This window comes from Chiloscyllium plagiosum, unplaced genomic scaffold (genome assembly GCF_037043375.1).
Source record: "Chiloscyllium plagiosum isolate Xiang-an unplaced genomic scaffold, Cpla_swu_hap1 HiC_scaffold_18, whole genome shotgun sequence".
In the NCBI taxonomy this organism is placed as follows: Eukaryota; Metazoa; Chordata; class Chondrichthyes; order Orectolobiformes; family Hemiscylliidae; genus Chiloscyllium; species Chiloscyllium plagiosum.
The window spans coordinates 91,020,166-91,042,121 of NW_028270156.1; positions in this window are offsets into that span (position 1 = coordinate 91,020,166).

Consider the following 21,956-nt stretch of genomic DNA (forward strand, 5'->3'; position numbering starts at 1 on the left):
TACAACTCACATACTCCAACCATGGCAATATCCTGGAAAGTGCTTTCTGAACCTTTTAATTTCACAACATCCTTCCGCGAGGAAGGAGACCAGAATTACACACAAAAGTCCAAAGGGGCCCAAACGTTGTCCTGTACAGGCGCATGTGACCTCCCAACTCCAATACCTTGTACTCAGACCGATAAAGGAAATCATATCAAGTGCATTCTTCACTGTCCGATCTACCTGCGATTAAACTTTCAAAGAACTAAGAACTGCACTGCTAAATCGCTTTGTCCAGCTACGTTCAACATGATCATACCTCTTAGTGGATAAGTCCTGCTACGATTTGCTTTTCCAAAATGCAACAACTGTACGTAACAAAATTGAACCCAACCTGCCTCTTCTCAGCCTATTAGCCCATCTGATCACGGTCCCGTTATGCTCTGAGATAGGCTTCTTCGCTGTCCACTATACCTTCAATGTTGGTGTTATCTGCAAACTTGCAAAGTGGACCTCCTATGTTCACATCAAAATCATTTGTATAAATAACAAAAAGCATTTGATGCACGACGCGTTCTTGTGGCATTTCCCTGGTCAGGATCCTTCATTCTGAACAGCATGCTTCCACCGCCAGCCTCTGCCTTCTATCATAAAGCCAGTTCTGTACCCAAAACGGCTCGTTCTCCCTGCACTCTATGAAATCTAATCGTATTAAGCATTCTCTCATGAGGAACATTGTCGAGCGGTATCCTAAAGTCCGGAAAGATGAAGTCTATCACTCTGCACTCATCAATCGTCTCTGTTACTTCTTCAAAAGACTCAATCAAAGTCGTGAGACATGATTTCCCACGCACAAAGCCATGCTGACGATCGCCCAGTCAGAACTTGCCTTTCCAAATACATGTAAATCCTGTCTCTCGGAATATTCTCCAACAACTCGCTCAGCACTGATGTCAGACTCACCCAAACAATACTTATATCAGAAATAACATTATCATTCATCGCATTTCCTTAGATCCCTGGCACTCTTCTAAGTTCCTGTTCACGTTGATTCAGTAATTTTAATCCAGATATCCAAATGTAACCGCACGTTGTTTCCACGCTTTCTTCTCAATATCAGTTTCCATTTAGACATTACGAAAATAGCATTACTGCTGTGATTCATCCCTCTTTCCCCCTTTCATTCGAAGTCATCTTTTTTGAGTAGTCTGCACAGGACTGAGTTTGAGGTCACTTGACCAGACTTTGTCTGACCAACACAGTATCCTTTTTGCACCAGATTCTCCAGAGTCCAATCAAGCCCTTGAGGCAGTACCCGAATGGCGAGGAACTCCTGGTCTGAATTGTACTGACTAAATAAAGTGATATGTTACGGAAGCGTTCAAAGTGAATCAGTTAAAATAAAAGTATTGTGTACAGTTCATCATAAAACTTTCTTATCTGTTTCCATTGTGTTTGAGAAAATTTATCTGGACCCACTGTATAGTGACGTATCACTGTTTCATTTAGGTAACATCTGCAAATGTTTTTCCCGTGCGTATTTTTCTCTCAGTCACTCTACAATTCAATAACTCAATCAAATTGGCTTCATCTGTTCACGCCTAACAACTAAGGAACCTTCATTCAATATTTCCATTCTGCTTCATTCCCTGACTGTTCCTAGTTCGACATATGCTCTTTCTTATTTGCCTGCCATTCAGTGGTACGGTGGCTCCTTTGTAACCCGTTTTTTCAGATGCAGAGATCCGTGATCGATTTCAGCCTCGGGCGACTGTATGTGTGATGTTTGCACATTCGCCTTGTGTTTACATTAGTTTCCTCCCACAGTCCAAATATGTTAAATTTACGTGGCTTGGACATAGGAATGCTGGATGACAGTAATCAGCTTGTGTGTAAGAGTGAGTGGGATGCTCTTCAGAGCTATGGTATGGACTCGATGTGCTGAATGCCTTGCTTCCATGCTGAAGATATTCGATGATGAACGCCACATCTCTATGACACTTCAATTGTCTCAGAGTTCTTGGTAATACGAATTCTCTGCCTGGCTCTGTGATCCCTCATTCTCGCGCACAGACGCACATGAGGTTAATTTAAAAGTAGAAATAACAACAGTTACGCTTATTATCCCTCGGGATTTGAATGTTAAGGGACATTGCAAGCAACATATTCAAGATATGAAAGGTAAACAAAAGCGAGATGAACGTGAACGATATCCACCTTTTGCAGCTTCCATAACTATTGTAGACAATCAGACAAAATAGGACCGGATCGTTCAGAAAAAATGTCCGACACACATCTGGACAGAAAGGGTGGGAGATGTTCAGAAGTACTTTCCGCCAACGGCTGTTGACTCCTTGTCGTGTGATAATTTAATTCGAAGAAAACCCATTTCGTGAATGTTTGTTAAGCAAATTGATTACGAAAATGGGAGAAAGGTAGAAATATGGAGTTTCACAAGGCATCAGCCATGGCACACCTGGCTCGACGGGATGAATGACCGAGACCTGTCCTCTGCTCCTGGTTCATTCTCATGCCCTTTTGTCACGACCTGAGGTACACTGTGAGACGAGATTTTTTATTTTGTCAAAATAACAGAGTTCGTTGATGCAATGCAGTTTGCAGAAAATGCTACTTCTCGCAAATTGCATGGGCAATAAAGAAATTGAATGTCATAAATCGTTGAATAACATGTGACAGGCTTTTGTCGAGAAAGAATTAATTAATTCATTTCAATTCAATGCAGTTTGAAGTGTGGCCTTGACAAAAATATATTATTTGCTTTCCACGTGGGAGATTCAGTAATAAACATGTCATTAAACGCCATAAATAATGTATTGCATGAATGTTTGTTGCAAATTCCGAGCTAAAACTTGAACTTATTTCCAAGTCTTGCTGCACACGTGCTTGGACTTTTCATGGCTTGAGGCGACATGTTTTTCTCTGTAGTCATTTCCAATGTCCATACATAAGAAACTTGAAGCATGAGTAAAGTTTCATCTGCTTCTGTGGTGTTTCATCATATATCAGAAGACGTTACACGGATTGCCGTCAATGACATTATGCAGCTTTAATTATTGAAGTCCAAAAGAGAAATGACCATGTTATTTGGTAGGCTCAACGGAATTTTTGCTCTGCTGTGTCTCAATTAACTGTGGCATTGTATTCAATCCGATCTCTGTTGAAGCTAAAGCTCAAGTTAGTTAACTCACTCTGCATTATTCAGATTCTTTATGGAACTGTAATACCGTCAAGGCTAATTATAGCAACTGCTATCTGGAAGTGTGCAACAAACACTAAACTATCTTCACATCTATAAGATTACCACAATTTTAGACTCGTTAGATTTCTGTTTTTGCATGTACAATGAAACAGTCATTTCTTTTACTTTTCAAAAGTTATGTTGTCCTTTGAAAAATGAAAAGGTCATAACGGGAGATTTGCCGAAGAGTCTGTATTAATAATGGAAGGGGAACACTAATTTCCCCCAGTATATATTTTCTTTTCTATTCGGTTTTACCCGTAACAGTCATAGGTTGTGCGAGCCAGGAGAGTTGGGAACTCCAGTAAAACGTTATCTGAATTTCTTTTGAGATCTTCTCGGTGGATGTCGTTGCCTCCTGTCTGGAAGAATCTGTCTTTGTCATGACCTTTTTTTGCCAGGGTGCGATTATTGAATCTTATTCTATAAGAATAATTAATTAGCAATCGCTACTGTATTGGGTCGGTTAAGTTTTCCAATAGGTTATTCTAAGTTCTGCTTTCATTTGGAATGTTTAAACTGCCATGCTTAAATAAGTTTTCTTTTGCTTAAGGCTGAGTAGCTTAACCTGCTGTATCAGATCTGGAACATCCACATCTGCCTATGAAATACGAAAACAAAAATGTTAGGGTCTAGGCTACATTCTTTAAATACTTTGAGTGAGGCTGGTCAGTTTCATAACTCATGCGTTGCACTCAGGAAAGACATCTGCATCTAACAGGTAATCATATTTAGAAATCTAAACTGATGATAATTGGAATTTCAACAATAACACGGTTGTGCTTGTTTTCCACAGAAAGACAATAATCATTTCGTTCCTATTCAAGGCGAGCTTATTCGTTATTCTTGTTGAAAAGAACCTCAGAGAGCATCACAACACTTGTTAGAGAAGATCAGCCACAGATGCAAATAAATTACAAACGATAACCGGATTCATGCGGGAAATACCTCATTATTCTGTCGGATAGTTCTGCCTGGGTCAGACATACAACAGCATACCAGGAATTTGACCTAAACAGTGATTTGGAAGAGTTGCTCGCAACAGGATAATGACAGGGGAAAGAAAACACACATGATTGAAACAGACTGAGAGAGGGAATAATGGCAAAACAAAGTCAAAATCTGGCAGGAACTGCAAACAGATAGAGAGATACAATTAAGTGTGAAGGGGTGAACGGAAGAAAGAAGAATGAGAGGAAGGAAAAAAGACAGAAAGAGGCAAAGAAAGAACGATAAGTTAACCAGCAAAAAGAGCAGCAAACATGATCGTGGGGAGAATAAAGTAAAATAAAACAATTTTTTGCATCACTTCGCATGTATTTCTTATTTAGAATCATTTTAACCCGAACAGGAGGAAGTCTGTTTTGCATGGGATAAACTGGTTTTGTGATGGCAAACCGCTACAATATTTTGGGTGCAGGGCACAAAATGTTTTTTCCATGGTTACGCTAGAGACGTTTTGAGGGTCAATGATTCGATAACAAGTTAAAACATAATGAAGGTACAGTAGTTAATAACTGAACGAGTGGAGACAATGCTGCCCATGCAATATCTGTCCCCTGGGCCAGATAAAAACAACATGGGTTCACCAAGCTCCTGATAAATTTTCCTCTCAGTGTTCGTACGTGCTAGTCAACATTTCTTTTGGTGATTTCTGGACAGGCATAATGACACGTTTCCTGATGTTGTAAGATACGTACAAGAAGCATATTTTTCGTTGTTCACCGTTCTGGCCCCAGCACTGATTCAGTTGACTAAAGTAAAGGGCAGTGTTTAGCTGTGGTCATCATATCACTTTCTTAGACAATAGTGTTCGAGTGATGAGCAACACCGACCTCAGAACTAACTGCACTTGACAATAATTGAGGCTTTTCTTTTGTATTTATTTGACATGTATCACATAGAACGAAAAGTGAGCATTGTGCAGAGACATGGATTGTCTGAATCTTAAATAATTGAAGCACCGTGCACAATTCTGGACCACAATCCTCTTTTTCACAAAGGCATGAGGGGATGCGCACAGTCTTATCTTCAGACACAGTGCCAGAGGTTCACAGTGCACAGTTCAGATTCTTAGCATCACTCATCGCCATGCCCATATCTTGCACCTCTAAATACACTAGATAGACGAGACTCTGATAGCGTTGCTCTCCCTAGATTTTAGTTCAGCCATATTTGGAATACTGGACGCATTGGTCATGGAAAACTGGAACAAAACATCCAGTCACATGTTACAGGGATGCTGTCCCAAGTTGAATACTGAACTGACGATGTCATGTAAGGCAGATGATCGCGGTCAATGGCATTTTTGTTTCAGAATGACGAACTGTGACTAGTGGTGTTCCACAGGAATCGGTGCTGTGACATCTGTTGTTCGTGATCTATGTGAGTGATTTGGAACAAAATGTAGCTCGTGTAATTAGTAAGTTTTTGGACGATACAAAGGTTGCTGGATTTGCGGTTACTGAGGAGGGTTGTCAGCGGATACAGCAGGATGCAACTCACTTGGAGACATGGGCACAAAAATGGCGGACGCAATTTAACCTGGACAACTGTGAGGTGATGTATTTGGCAATGCACGTGCAGATCTAAATTATAAAGTGAATGGCCGAACCCTTCACAGTATTGACATGGTGACCATACTGAATGTGGAGGTGCACAGATCTTTGAACGTTGCAGCACAGGGAGCTGACGTATTAAAAAGAGACAATTGCACACCTCCCCACATTGTAACGGAGTACAAAGATAGCAGTCTTATCGATATTTAATTCGGCCATACTCGCACATCGAATACAGTTCTGGTCAACGCAGAAGCAGAAGTATGTGGATGCGCTGGAGAGTGTACATTTTTAAAAAAATAGAATCCCTAAAGTGTGGAAACAGGCCTTTCGGCCGAACAAGCCCACATTGAACCTCCGAAGAGTATCCCACTCAGACCTTTTGCCTTTCAGCATACATTGTACAGACTTTTACACACCCAACATACACATCCTTGCGTACAATGGGCAAATAGTTTGGACAAATTCGGCTAAACTGCACATCCTTGAACTGTGGAAGGAAATTGGAGCACCTGGATCGAAACCACGCAGACAGATGCCTGAGGCTGCAATTGAAGCCAGAACCCTGGCGCTGCGAAGCATCCATGCTAACCACTGAGTCACTGCATCGCCTCACCACTACGCCATCGTGCTGTCCCACTTACTGGGACATTTCCTGTTTAGGTGGTTTGAGCCGTGAAGAAAGTTTGGACAAAGAGGGCTTGCTTTCACTGGAGCACAGGAAGATGAGGAGTAACCTACAAGGTGTTTATAAATTTGTGACTGGCATTGATAGCGTGGAAACCATGGTGCTGTTACGAAAGAAAAAGCACTGGCTCAAGGTGCCACGGCTCAAATTTAGGAGAGGTGTGTGAGAACTTTTTTGTGTTGAAAGGGTGATGAGTGCCTGGAAAGCGTTGTCGGAGGAGGTTCGTGTGGAAGCAGATACAATGCCACTATTCTACAAGCCCATAGACGAAGATATTTTCAGAACAGAAAGCGTGTTTTACATTTCCTGCAAGCGAGGACAATTTTAATGTGAAAGACCAAGATGTGGCGACACATGTCTATAAGTCGAAATGTCCTGTTTCCATGCTGCATTGTTCTTTGTTCTTTGTTATAGAGTTATAGAGAATGACAGAATAAAAACAACAAAGCATAGCCTTCCGATTATAACTAACTTTACAAATTCTGCTTTTGAGCCCTCGACCAATGTCTGTGCATTGCAAGTACTGTTATAAATGTTTCTGAAATACTAAGAGAGTTCTGGACGCTTACAGTCATCGAGTTGGACATTTCCGTCAACATTTGCGTAAAAAAAATTCTTAGCAGTCTACTGAAACTTCTCTACCTTTACTGTAAATTCATGTCCATGGTAATTCATCTGTCCATCTCGGGAAAATTATTTTCCTTTCCATGCGATCCATCTCGCTCTTAAATTTAAATCCAGCAATCACGTTCCCTTTGTCTCAAGGAAACACCCTGTCTGCTCTTCTTCATGTAATTTAGACAGATAGCAGTTTCCACAAACAGCATTTCTGCTCTCAATTTGTTTGGTTAGCTGACACATAGAATAATGTGTATTCTTTCTTGTTTTTTTCATAAATCTTTCACAGATAATAATGAGAACACCATGCACCAAACATTTTCAGTAAATGCTGTGTTAAACAGATTTGCAAAATAGTTTTTAATTGAGTTCTCAGCATTCTTCATGGTTGTATGATCTAGACAGGAATATTTCCTGATTGGTGATGACAGTGAACCCTTCCTTCTTTATTAGTTTTGTTCCTCCCTCTTGACTTCCTCGAGTTACTTAGAATTTAAAAAAATGTGAAAAAAATGATGGTAACACAAAAAAATGTTATACGATACGAAACACCTGAAGTGTGCCTCAGTACACTCATGCAAAGAGCAGCACACATTCACTTGATCAAGGTCACAATTCCTGGACAGTCTAAACAGAGACACGCATAAGAATTCTTAAAGATTTGGTTTTCAAACCATAATACCACCCACAAGCATTTTGACAGAGATCCCACATTCAAACCAGAAGTGATGCCACCCACCTGAACAGACCGGCACATATAAATATCAAGAAAGCTTCACGGGCGTTGCGCTGATGATGTTAACTGTTATGGTTATGAAACATTTGTATGACAATCCAACGTGACGCGGAGCTCGTCTACAACAACGTTAAAATATTCCTTTCGATGTGGTTTAACAAATGGAAAGGTGAAAGTGCATTAATAATTCCAAAACAAAGTCTAATACATTTAAGACTTCACAAATACGGAATGTCAGCAATTTTGCATTAACATAACACGCAAGAATTCAAGTGGAGACAAATACAATGATGCTAGATTAGAATGAAATTATACTTTCTTTGAAGGAGAAGAACATAAATGGAAATAACGGAACAGAACGTGATCATGAAAAGGTCAGGACACAAAGTTAGTTTCAGAGACGAGTGGCAAGGAAATAAAAGCGATAAATAATCAGGAAAGCAGTAATTACAAACTTCTGGTACGATGCAGATATATATTGAAAGAGGAAAATTTCGATGGAAGCGTGAAGTCAAAGAGGAATGAGATAAGGCACGACATTTTTTGTATCATGTCTTGACATTCCAGAAGAATACCCGGATATAAAACTACTAGTGAAGAGTCATTGTCCACAGAACCCGGAATCAAGCTGCACAGAGATCTCCGATCTTCAGGTGCATACTGTTGCGTCAGTTCCTGGTCAGATGTGGCACATTCTGGTCGCCCATTGACCTAAATATGGCTGCAGTAACAGAATTAAATACCCGATGCTCAACTAGCTGAGGCCATTTGTTTGCACAATGGTTGGGTTGACACAGAGTAATGTAAAGGTAACAGTGTCTACTTTGAACAAAGTATCTTACGATCTCATTAACAGGGATTTCTTGCAAACAACAATACCTGCAGATGCGTGTAGGACACAGATTTATAAGAGATAGGTGAGAACAGTCTTAATTTTGCAGTAACATTAAAAATAATAGGATAGCACAATTACAGAGACAAATGATAATGTTGGGATTATGTCTTGTCAGACCCTAGAAGATCAGTCAAGTTCATTGAGCTGTGCAAGCGAATAAATTTTAGTAATAATTAAAATAAAATGTTGTCCGAATAGACAGGAGGGTTAATGAGAATAAGGACAGTAACTTCCACATCAGAAGTCAATATGGAACAATATGCAGCTGAATGACAGCAGGGCATTGACTAACTGACCCTCCAACGTAAGCTGGAACAGAAACTACCCACAATTCATTGTAATGAATGACAATAATAGCAGTACACATAAAGTCTTTAACGTTTAATTAGCATTATTTTAGAGCTGATGATCGGAACTTTACAGAAACTTGTAATAACTAACCTCCCTTTTTATCTCCTGTGGTGAGGACAGTGGGAAATATAAGAGCAGAATTTGGTAGCTCAAGCAATGAATACTATGAGTAACACAATTCAGCAAGTGCTTACTAATAAGGAAGTATGGTAAATGTCTATAATAGATTATAATCGTTAACTTTGGATTATGTATAATGATATATATATAATGGTAAACATGGGGACGTAGGGCTGCCGATTGGACTGTCCTTCGTTGATCAGGTGGTTTGCAGGATTTGATGCACAGATTAAGGGGAAAGAATAATGACACTGTTGCATGCAACCATTGTGATTCGAAATGAATAGAAGTGTTGTTCCTACTGTGAAATATATCGGATCATTGACCTCTCTTCCGATCTGAGCTAAATACTCAGCGGGCCACGTTAAAACCGTATTCGGAGTCGTCTGTGTCTTCTCGTGCACTTGTGGCAAAGGACCCAAATAAAGAGTGATCCCAGAAGAGAGTAAACTTTGAAACTGTGTACCAAACGGTGCAAGAGCAGCATCTGCTGCATTGTTATAAAAATAATGAATGAACCTCACAGAGTTTTAGAATAGATCTTTCTCTACACTTTTTTTTCGTTTCGACATGACATATTCTGCAGTTTGTTCCATTACCATCACTGAGTTCAATTTAGCTTTGCCTGGAAAACATGTAAAATTATATGCTTCAGCGTATCTTTTTAAGGTGTTGATAATAACTCAAATAAATCAAATCAAATATAACCAATCGAGGTTACTCCATTGGTGCATTTGCAAGCCCAGTGCTCACAGAATTCCAGTCTATAAATCACCATCCACCATTAAATCTGGCTTTTAAAAGACCGACTTACTTTCTGGTCCACCTGGGGTAATACTTTGACCAATTCCACGAGGAAGGAACTTGGAAAACAATTCAGTGAAGTCCATGCAGACACCATCCTCTGTCGTACGTCCAGACATCACATCCATAAAAAATTAAATCAGATTTGTGAGACAAGACTTCCTCAGCATAAAGCCATGCTCACTCTCCTGCATTTCCAAAATCAGATAAATGCTGCCCGTAAGAAACTTAAGCAATTATTTTGCGACCTTGACGTGAGTCTCGGCCAACCATAATTTTTGAAAATAATATATCTCGATCTTCCTCAACCGTAGAAATAGCACTAACTATCCTCCAGCCTTCCGCGCCCTGCCCTGCATTTAAAGAGAGTAGAATGATATCTGCAGGGGGCCCAGAAATCTCCACATTTTTCTCCATTGTATCCATGGAATAGATCTCATCAAGACGGGGAGATTGGCCTACTTTTTTTTTCTCAAGATGACAAATGGCTCCTCATTAATATCGAAATGCCAAAAGAATATCTGCACGCCCCTCCCAAATCTTACTGGCATCAATTTCTTATTGTTATAACATGCCGATGCAAATACGCATTAAATGACTCATCCGCTTTATCAAGCTCGAAACATCCCTTCATTTATTTCACCTTGAGAGGGCGTCCTCTTTCCCTACCTACCAGGTCGTCCTAATATGCATACAAAAACATATTGTGATTCTACTTAGACCAAATTGCCAAGGGCATTTTATCGCCCCTTTACCCACTCCTAATTTCACCTATCAGATTATTTTCCTTGCTAGCTTTACATTAAGCAAGGGACTCGACTAACACTTGCATACTTTCCTTTTACTTCTTAACTGCTCTTTCAATACCTCGTGTTCTCCATCATTCCCAAATCCTGAAATCCTTATCTTTCATCCCTGCAGGAAGGTGCTTTGACATGATCTCTGATGAACTGGCTTTAAAATGCTTGCATCTGACAGATGTAGATATGTGGATTTAGTTACTTTTTTATGACATTCCCACAATTTACGCGTTCAATTGTCCACCCGTTCATCCTGATGTATAAATGTCCCATATTTTACAGAACGATGATCACTGTTCGTCAGATTATGCCCAACTGAAATTTCAAACACTTCTTGAGTCTCGTTACCCAATTACAAGGTCTAATACCGCCCCACTCCAAGTTGAGATATGCCTTTATTGCTTCAAGAAACGCTCCTGCATTCAAATTCTGTCCGATCTCAACGGCTGGCACGAAGGAAGTTTGAGTCAATGTATAGAAATCTAATCAACGAGCATGATACAAGGGTATTGTAGTGAGCATGGATGGATTACGTGAGTGTGTAAAATGCATTGAATTGCTTTTCATGTGACCAAATATGTAATTGTGGATTCTGTCAGGGAAAATAAAGGAAAGTATATATCAAATCATCACAACAAACAAAGCTCTGAGATAATGAGTCATCTCAGCATCCACATGAGGTGCGCCAATTAAATATGAAAATTAAAAGTCTTTGATTATTATACCTGGAAAGGCGTTCAAAACGGCAAGTAACAATAACGCACAGATGTATCAGGAAATAACTATTTGCAAGAAGGGAGAATCCATTCATCACTAATTGACGTTCAGTAGCGGTTCCTGCAACTATTCCTTCACTGCCAATATCTTTTGTATGTACATTAACGGAAAAGTGAACTGGCCAAGGACTGCAATATCGTGGCCTCAAGAAACACTAAATGCTATCACTGTTGGAACCCATGTCTCTCCCAAGCCTGTGAAACATCGACATAGCACGAATCAGGAGTGTGACAACATTTTTCCCACTTTACTGCATAAGCTCATATTGGCTAGCTTCAACAAGCTCTACCCCTTTGCGGTCACCTGCACCATTTAGTGAAACTATTTACTCAAAGGACCTGTCACTAACAACAGACGTTTGACCAGGTTCTATGAAATGCACATATCCCTCAAAGTTACTACTCAAGTTGGTAGGATTGTTAAGATGGCATATGATATGTTGGCTTTCATTAGCAGTGGGATTCATTTGAAGAGCCGCAAGGTTATGCTGCAGTTCTTTCAGCCATGGTTACAGTGCAGTTAACATATTGGGTTCAGTTCTGATCACCTCATTATAGGAACGATATTGAAATTATAGAGAGGGTGCAGAGGAGGCTTTCACAGGATTATGCCTGGACTGAAAGATAACTCTTGCGAAGAAAGGGACCGAAGACGGATGTGAGGTTTCTTTATAGAGTTGTAAAAGTTGATAAGAAGCATAAATAGAGTTTTCTCAGGGCGAAAATGTTTATCATGGGGGGCATAATTTTAAAATCAAAGAAGGAAGAATTAGGGGAGATGTCAGATGTAATGTGTTTGCACAGAGAGTGTTCGGTGTGTTGAATGCAGTGCAAGCCGTGGGAGGGAGCATTAGTGACATCTCGCATTTCTCGGGTATGCACAATGGATGACAGTAAAATGTAGGATATGTAGTTTAGTTTGAGCTTTGGGTAGAATAAAAGGTAGGCACAACGTCTAAGGGCGAAGGCCCTGTAGTGTTCTGTACTTTTCTATGCTCTTCGGCAAATTATATTTCAATAATTAGAAATCTGCAAAAATAGTGAAAAATTGTGTCTGCCTTGGTCGGACACGAAATACCAGTGGTATTGAATATTTGTTCATTGAAACGCAATAATTTGTTGAAACCTGCATACTGACAATGTAAAAAATAACAGGTGACCCAGTGAGATACAATTGATGAGAAAAGGCAAAAGACTGCCAAAAGATGAAAAGCCTTTTCGTTACTTTCCGACGTAATCTTTAGATGTAAGGGTCACATTAAAAGATGGAGAAACAGAAAGTGAGGACTGCAGTTGCTGGAGTTCGGAGCCGAGAGCGTATTGCAAGAAAAACACAGCAGGTCAGACGGCATCCGCGGAGGAGACGAATCTGACTTTCGGGCATAAGCAATTCATCAGGAATGAGGCTTGTGGGCCACCCTTGATAAATGCATGGGAGTGGAGTGAGGGTGGTTTGAGGGTGAAGATGTCTGAGAAAGGGTTAGGTGGATGAAGGTGAGGAAGGTGATAGGTCAAAGCGGGAAGTGATGGTCCAATCGAGAGGCTGTGCCCAGTTGGAGAATTGGGACTGGAATAAGTGAGAAAATCCCAAAGGGACTCCGTCTTCCATGATCGCAACTTCCCTTCTCATGTGTCTGACGATACCCTCCAGCACATATCGTCCACTTGCCATTTCACCGACTTTGAAACCCACCCCTCGCAACACAGAAAGGACACAACCCCCTGGTCCTCATCTTCCATACCAAAATCTCTGCATACATCGCATCATTCTCCGCCAATTCTGCCAACTTAAAACAGACCCCACCGCCAAAGATATATTTCCTTCCCCATTCATATCAGCATTCTGTAAAGACAATTCGCCATGCAATTCCCTCGTCAGGTCCACACCCCACTCCTGGCACCTTTACCTGCCACTGCAGGAAATGAAAAATCTGTGCCCACAGTACTCCCCAGACCTGCGCCCAAGGCCCCAAGGGATTTTGCCACGTGCATCAGAAATTTACCATACCTCCATCAATGTCATCAACTGCATCCGTTGCACCTGGCGTTGGCTCCTCTCCATCGTAGAGACAGGATGCCTTCTGCATATCGTTTGTGAGAACATCTCTGGGACAGTCACTCCCACCAGCTCCAACGTCTCATGTCTGAACACTTCAATTCTCCCTCCCACTCCGACAAGGACATGTAGGTCCTAGGCCTCCTTCATTGCCAAACCGTTACCACCTGACAATTGGAGGAAGAATGCCTCATATTCCGGCTTGGGACCCTGCAACCACATGGATAAATGTGGGTTTCAACAGCTTCCTCGTTTCCCCTTACCTAACAATTCGGCACCGGAATCTGCACCTGTCCATCACTCCACCCTCACACTGATCACCTGATTCACCGTATTCGCCTGTTGCTTTCTCAGCTACCTTCCCCCCACAAACCTCACTTCCCTCCCATTTATCTCTCAGCCCGGCCCACACACCACATTCCTAATGAAGAGCTTATTCGCGAAATGTCGATTCTCCTGCTTCTCAAATGCAGTCTGACCTGCTATGCTTTTCCAACAACACACTCTCCACTTCCGTCAGATGATGGGAAAATTGAAAACTATATGATTGTTCAAAAAGAAGGATGCTATTTTGTTTGCAAAAACCACAGGTCGTTTGTTTCAACCTTAGTGGTGATGAAGCTTTTGAAGTGAAATTGATAAAATATCTGTCATTTAAGGAAGATGGGGAAATATTAAGTTAGTGTATGTTACTTTTTAGTAACTTTCCAAAGATTTTCTGTCATGTAATTTTTGTTTTTAGATTTGCAGCGTAATAATGTTGAAGTGGTGAAAACGAATTTCAGATCAGGATTGACAGAGTTGCCTGGAAGAATGGATCCAATGTAATGACGTGCACAACAGCAACACAGATAGAAATTCCCCCGAATGACACGAACTACAAAATCGTTAAATATTATTTTCAGAACAGGGCAATATTTTGGTTATTTTCCCAATATTTAGTGATCAGAATACAGGTTTTCTCGAAAGCATAGCATTATTACCGTTTTTGATGTGCAGGGTTGAATCTCAGTCAGTGCCAGGGTTTGAGTCTCAGTCAGTGACAGGGATTGAAGGTCAGTCAATGACGGGGATTGAAACTCAAACACAGACAGCGATTTAATGTTAATAAGCGAGGGAATTCTACTTGAATGAGTGATCGTGATTGATCGCCTTTCAGTCAGTGGAATATGAATCTCAGTCAGTGACAGAGGTTGAACTGCAGTCAGTGAGCGGAATTTAATCTCAGTCAGTGATAGGAATTCGGTGACGATTAGAGAATAGAATTTGTTGTGAACTGTGAGCAAAATAGAAATAAATGACAAAAGGGCACGAAGAAATTGGTCTAATGAACAGATAAGGGCCAATGACATTTCAATTAGAAATGTATGAATTGATATCTGTGCTGAGAAATGTAATTCAGAATAATAGTCTTGGAAAGAAAAAAGAAAAAGGATGCAATTCCAGAGGAGACAGATGAGCAGAGAACGCTAAATGCATAAGTACAAACTGTTGAACCGAGGAGGAATCTTTCAGGGAACACCTATACTTGGCCCAAGGGGAGATCTGGCTGGAAGTCAGACGGTGATAGTCACTAACATATCATAAAAGTGAAAGCTTTTATTAATACACTCGTTATGGACCAGACGAGACCCCCTCCAAACATTTCTAGAAAGTTACCCAAACCTTAATTTTGATAGTTGCTTTAAGCAGATGCAGTGCGGATATTCCAAGTGGGGATGCAACTGGTGAAAGCACTCAGTTTAAGAAAAGCAGGATATAGTCACAAGATTATAGACTGAAATGCAATCAAAAGAGAACAGAATATCGAATAACGTAACCGATCCAAAAACGCAAGCAGATCATCCTAATATAATGATGCTGTTCTAAAAACTTGCATCAATCCCCACATTCACCATTTGGCACAAAAGGACAAAGGGAAAAAATATCAGAGTCGCAAAGGACACAGATACAGCTCGCAACATGGAACATCGTCTTCCATGTAGCTATTTATTGATCCAGCAGCCTTAAACTAACTGACTTCACTCAGTGAACTAACAGACTGCCAAAATCAGATCAAACCAGAGAAGCACATCACTCAGAGAAATGGTCACACCCCTGTCATTGCAAACATGTTGTTTTTTCTTTTTACTTTCAAGGCCATTTGGCTGAGGCAGTAATCGTTAGCTGTAATGAAATTGATCCTTAAGCACATCGAAGCCGCATTTTTCAGAATGTATACTTTCGCTACCTCCCAGAAAAACTACGGACAGCATAAATTCGTGAATGGGTGAGAATTATTACAGATGACAGTCCCAAACTGGAAGCAAAAGGGCAATATGCAGAATGGAATTGTTTGCTGGAAGGGGCGTGTCAGTTATTGTGTTTGAACAGGATGGATGTGAGTTATTTAATGTTTTATTGTATTGGGGCAAGTTCAGCTTGTGAAGTTTTGCGGGATTTTGTATTGGAGATGGTGTACACGTGAGCTGGTATGTGGGTAATTTCATTATAGACAGAATGCACGTTATAATATGGGGATTGTTTCATACAGGAGACGGTGTATGTAAGATCGGGTGTGGGTTATTGAATTGTGGACAGTGTAGGTGTGAGATGGAGTGCAGATTCCTGTGGAGGAAAAGCGTGTGCATGAGTTGTGCTCTAAGGTTCCTTTGTATCGGACAGGGATTGTACAAGATGGGGAGGAGGTTACTATATGGTGACAGGATGCATGCGAGATGGGGTCCAGTTTCTGTATAGGCGACAGGTAATGTATGAGATAGGATTTTGCCTTTTGTGTTAAGGACAGATTGTATTCGAGATGGAGTGCTGTCTGTTGTTTCGCAGGCATGATATGCCTCGGATGGAGTTTCAGTGTTTATGGCATGGTGTTTGGTGAACTGGTTTGTGCATTATTAGGTTGGGGATAAGTTGTATTTGCGATAAGGTGTGCATCGTTTTATCGTGGATAGTATTTGTGTGCGATTGGATGAAAGTTATTGTATTGGGAACAGGGTTGTTGGTTTGAATATTGGGTACGATTTGTGTGTGAGATGGAGTGTTTAACTCACTGTATTCGTGACAAGGTGAGTGCAAGATGGCGCTGGATTAGTGTATTGGGAAAGGAGCATGGATGTGCAATGGGGTGTAAATAATTCTGTTGAGGTCACGTTCGATGTGAGAGTCAGTTAAGATCATTCATTTGGAGGACAGGGTCTGTTTGAGATAGTGTGGGGATCATTGGTGCATTGTGTGTTAGATACACAGTATGCGTTGTTAGCTTGTGGCAAGGTTTGCGTAAAATGGAGTAGGTCATGATAACAGTTTTTGCAATGAATACGAATAGATGAGAAAATGAACGGATTGGAACCGACATGAATTATTTGTACTCTGAACTTATGACCTTTAGGCCATTGCACTATCTATATAAATCTCAAATGCTCCTCTCCAAAGATTCAGCCAATCATGTGTACATTTGCTTAATAAATGTATCATAATCAAACGAACTGTTTATTTTCAAAACGATTGAACTTCTGAATCGAGGAAGATTTTGAACATCCTCGATGTCACTTAGACTCCCACATACCCAATGCAGTGCTATCAGCTACGATGTTAACTCACAAGCAACACACATTGATTTCATATGCAGAATCTCCATCTTTTAGCGCAGTGCATGGCACCTTTTCCCCATGGATTCCTTATGCCTGCCTATCTGGTCCAGGAGATGCATATTGCACTGAGGATCACATCTTGCCAGAGTGTATTGGTATTTCTCTCTCTTGTTTTCCACACTACTAGCTCCCGGTATGTGTGGTCTCTGTTCTCACTCTTTTTCTCTCAACATGTACTCTTTTCTGTCTCTCTCTCTCTCTTCTGGAAACTCTCCCAGAGAATGTCGGAGAATTCTTGGATTGAGCACAAGCCCCACAGAGTTAAAAATAACTGCCAAAGTTTCGGCTTCTTTTTAAAAGACTGTGCAATTTTAAGAAAACGATCACAAAAAATTAAGCCACGTAGCTCAATGTCTGTTATTGGTAAATTCCATGTGCCGACAATCCCCTTCCTCAACTAATGATGGGCATCTCCAGTGTGGGCGGCACGGTGGCACAGTGGTTAGCACAGCTGCCTTACAGCGCCAGAGATCCGGGTTCAATTCCCACCTCAGGCGACTTTTGTGTGAAGTTTGCACATTCTCGCCGTGTCTGCATTGGTTTCCTCCGGGTGCTCCTGTTTCCTTCCACAGTCCAAAGATGAACAGGCCAAGTGAATTGGCCATGCTAAATTTCCCGTAGTATTAGGTAAGGGGTAAATGTAGGGGTATGGGTGGGTTGCGCTTCAGCGGGTTGGTATGGACTTGTTGGTCCGAAGGGCCTGTTTCCACGCTGTAATATAATCTAATCCATCCCGACAAAAGCGGATTGATTTCTGGAACGAGCCAAAGAAGTGGAGACAGAATACTTGTGAGGGAGAGTTGGCGGGAGGGAAGAGTCAATGAGATAGAGAGACACCGACCGATGCAAAAAGAGAGACAAAGAGTGAGACACAGCGATAGAACAATACAACGCGAGACAGGTATAGAAGCAATGAATGATAGGTATTGAGGGAGTGCCACAGATAGAGAGGCAAGTAGAGAGACAGAGAGAAAGAGACGTACAGAGGAGAAAAAGAAAGACGCAGACAGGGACACAGAGAGAGTTAGAAGCAATACGTGAGCGAGAGACAAAAATGGAAGAAGAGAAAATGAGAGACCAGGCAAGAGACCGGCAAACATAGGGCGTAATAAAGAGTGGGAGAGAGGGAAAAACAGAGCGAGACAGACGGCGAGGTAGAGAGACACAGAGAGAGGCAGGGAAAGGACAAACAGAAAGGGCGTTAGAGAGAAACAGTGTGAGAGAGGATTAATGAGAGAAAAAAGAGGCAGAAGAGAAAGAGAGACACAACAAAATCAAGAAAGAGCGATATCGAGTGGAAGACAGAGTTAAAGAGAGGTGGAAGGGCATAAGGGACAAAGGCAGAGGGAGGCAAAGAACAAAGAACAAAGAAAATTACTGTAGAGGAACAGCCTCTATGGCATTCCACGACTCCTACGATCCAGATCCTCCATCTGAACCTGCCGCCTACTTTCTCAGAGACTGTATCCCTCTGCTCCCTGCCCATTCCTGTAGCAATCGAGGTACATCTTAAATGACCCGACTGTGCCTGCCTCATAGCATATAATCACAGTCTTCCTCTCACAAGTCAACCATCACTTTAACTTTGAGAAAGCTGCAGGACAAAGTCGCAACTACACCAGACCATCCCATTGAATCCCTCAATACCGTAACAGCTCAGCAAACTCCAAACTCAATGTTGTTAATCTGAGAGATACGCAAATCGCCAAAGATGACGGATTAATGCCTGAGGGAGCATAAATTGTGGATAGTATGATGTACGATTGTTCTGAGTGCATGGCTGAATGCAAGGCAGAAGATGTTTAATACAGATAAATGCGAGTTTATCCACTTTGATAGTCGAAATGTGAAAGGGGATTACGAGACAGCACAAACAATAACTGGAAATGGAATGAAATGGCACTGGAAATTATCGCGCATTTCAGTGAAAAGGCAGGTCAAGTTAAATTACGAAACTGACAGAATTCTTTTGGTGATGATTGTGCCTCGTCTTTCTTTGGAGAACTTAGTGCTCAAGCCACAAGCCGAGACATTGGGCCTTTACATGGGGAGACAAGTAAAATCTCATAAGACGGTCAAAAATGCGAGACTGTCTTGGGATACCGATGTAAGTGAAAAGCGATTATTACCTTAGAAGTAACGAACATGGCAGAGTGTTGCGAACAAGAGAATTTTGCACTGACGAACCAGCGTTAGACATGTGCACCTACTCTACAAATGGATTAGTGTGGCTTGAGAGGACACAAGACCATAGTTAAAACGATAAGACATGACACGTAATTCACACAGAAACTGACTTTAAGACAATAATCGTGACAGTGGCGGTGTGGAGAAAACAAAAATGATACTGGCTTTGCAGAACTTCCTGGCTCTTGACTATTTCCTCGAAGCGCAGGGCAGCACCCATGTTGTTATTAGGTTTGAATGTTTCACTAACAGCCCGGACACCTCAAACAATATGTTTAAATTGGCAGATCACATATGACGAGAAGTAGACAAAAGTAATGAGTAATAGAGGCATTTTCATGACTATGACCCAAATGCCTATGGTGGATGGCGTCTTAGCGTGTCGTGGGGCTCTTACATCCCATATGTATTGATTATTCTCATTGGCTTTGTCATTGTTTGTTGTTTAGTTATAGGCCATGCTCAATTCATGTTACAAATGTTATCTGCGAGAATTATGCTGGGAGTAACTGGTGGGCAGAGAAACGCACGATATTTCCCGCCTCAGGCGATTGACTGTGTGGAGTTTGCACGTTCTTCCCGTGTCTGCGTGGGTTTCCTCCGGGTGCTCCGGTTTCCTCCCACAGTCACAAAGATGTGCAGGGCCAGGTGAATTGGCCATACTAAATTGCCCGTAGTGTGAGGTAAGGGGTCAATGTCGGGGTATGGGTGGGTTGCGCTTCGGCGGGTCGGTGTTGGGCCGAAGGGCCTGTTTCCACACTGTAATCTAATCTAATCTAAAAAAAAAAATTGGTTGTCAGTGGTCCAGCGCCATGCTCACACATGCCTCTGACCACAAGATGAGAATTGAAAACGAAACATGAAGGTTTCAAATTAAATATTCACTATGCCTTGCTTTCCACACTATAACATGATGTCCTGCTAGATTTGCTGCAAACAGTTATGCAGGAGAACATCTGTGGTCATGGTCTCTGGTCTCTGGTGATGCAACAGAGCTCAAACAGCCATGACCTCAGCTGTCAGCTTTTAAGAAAAACCGCAAAAGCCTCAGAGCTCTGTGCCCTCTTGGCTGTGTCATGTGATTATCTTGTGGTTCTGCATAAAACTTAGCTAGCTGCCTGTAATCTGCAAGAAAGTAGATTTGACTGTCAAGGCCTTTGTCTGTAATAAATCACTTATGATTGACTTCCAAATTTGAAATGGTGCATAATTTTACCGACAAAAATTAACAGCTTCAATTGTTGGACATTAAATCTCTTTCACCTGAAAAATAGTTGTTTTAATCCATTTTCACTTTTTTGTGGATGAGTTGTGCAGTGGCTGGAAGACTACGACTGGCACACTGCCAAAGCATTTGAAAATAATTGTTTTTGTCCACGTTTCAAATCTCCATGGACTCAAACAGCTTAAAACATTAAGAACATTAGTTCCAGTCACTAAACAAATGATATCAAAAAGGCCCTTTAATGTTTGCATCAAACACATTAGATTAGAGAACAATAATATTGTTATCAGATAATAATTAAATAAATGAACCAATAGAAATTTTAGTCAGGAAGCCATATTATATAGGCAATTTCTGCACGAGCAGTGATCGAAAATCACCACTGCTCACATAAATCAAGCTGACCCTGACTGTTTTTTGCCTGGAGACCTTTTTTTTTTCTTAATGAAACGTTTGTCCTCGATCTCAAACTTGCTCCACCCCACAACTTGTGTGAGGTATCCGGGCTGTTTATGAAACATTCAGAGCTAATAACAACATGGGTGCTGCACTGCACTTCAAGCAAATAGTCAAGGACCAGACAGGTCTGCAAAGCCAGTACTATTTTGGTTTTCTCCACAACACTACTGTCATGATTACTGTCTTAAAGTCAGTTTATGTGTGAATTACGTGTCATGTCTTATCGTTTTAACTGTGGTCTTGTGTCCTCTCAAGCCACACTAATCCATATGTAAAGTAGGTGCACATGTCTAATGCTGGTTCATCAGTGCAAAATTCTCTTGGGTGTCTTGCGAACCCCGCATTCCAATACCTCTAATTTTCTTTGATATGTCATTGGCGTGCCACGGTGACTAACAAGGTCATCTCATAACACGAGAAAACAGAATTCGATTCCAGCCTTGGGCGGTCGTCTGCGTGATTGTTGCACATTCTCCCCGAGTCAATATGGGTTTCATTCCACAATCAAAAGATGCACAGATTAGGTGAATTGATCATGCGAAATTGCTAACAGTGTTCAGGGGTGTGAAGTTTAAGTGCATTAGTCAGTTGTAAATGTAGAGAAATAGGGTAGGGGTAATGGTCTGTATGGATTAGGCTTTGGATGGTCGGTGTGGACTTGTTGGGCTGAAGGGTCTGTTTCCACACCGTAGGGATTCTAAGAATTGAGGCCTTGATTTCCCAGCACTCGCTTTACCTGACTGTTCCCTCCATTCAATTAAGACCTCTGGGGTGTACAATATCCGATAACAG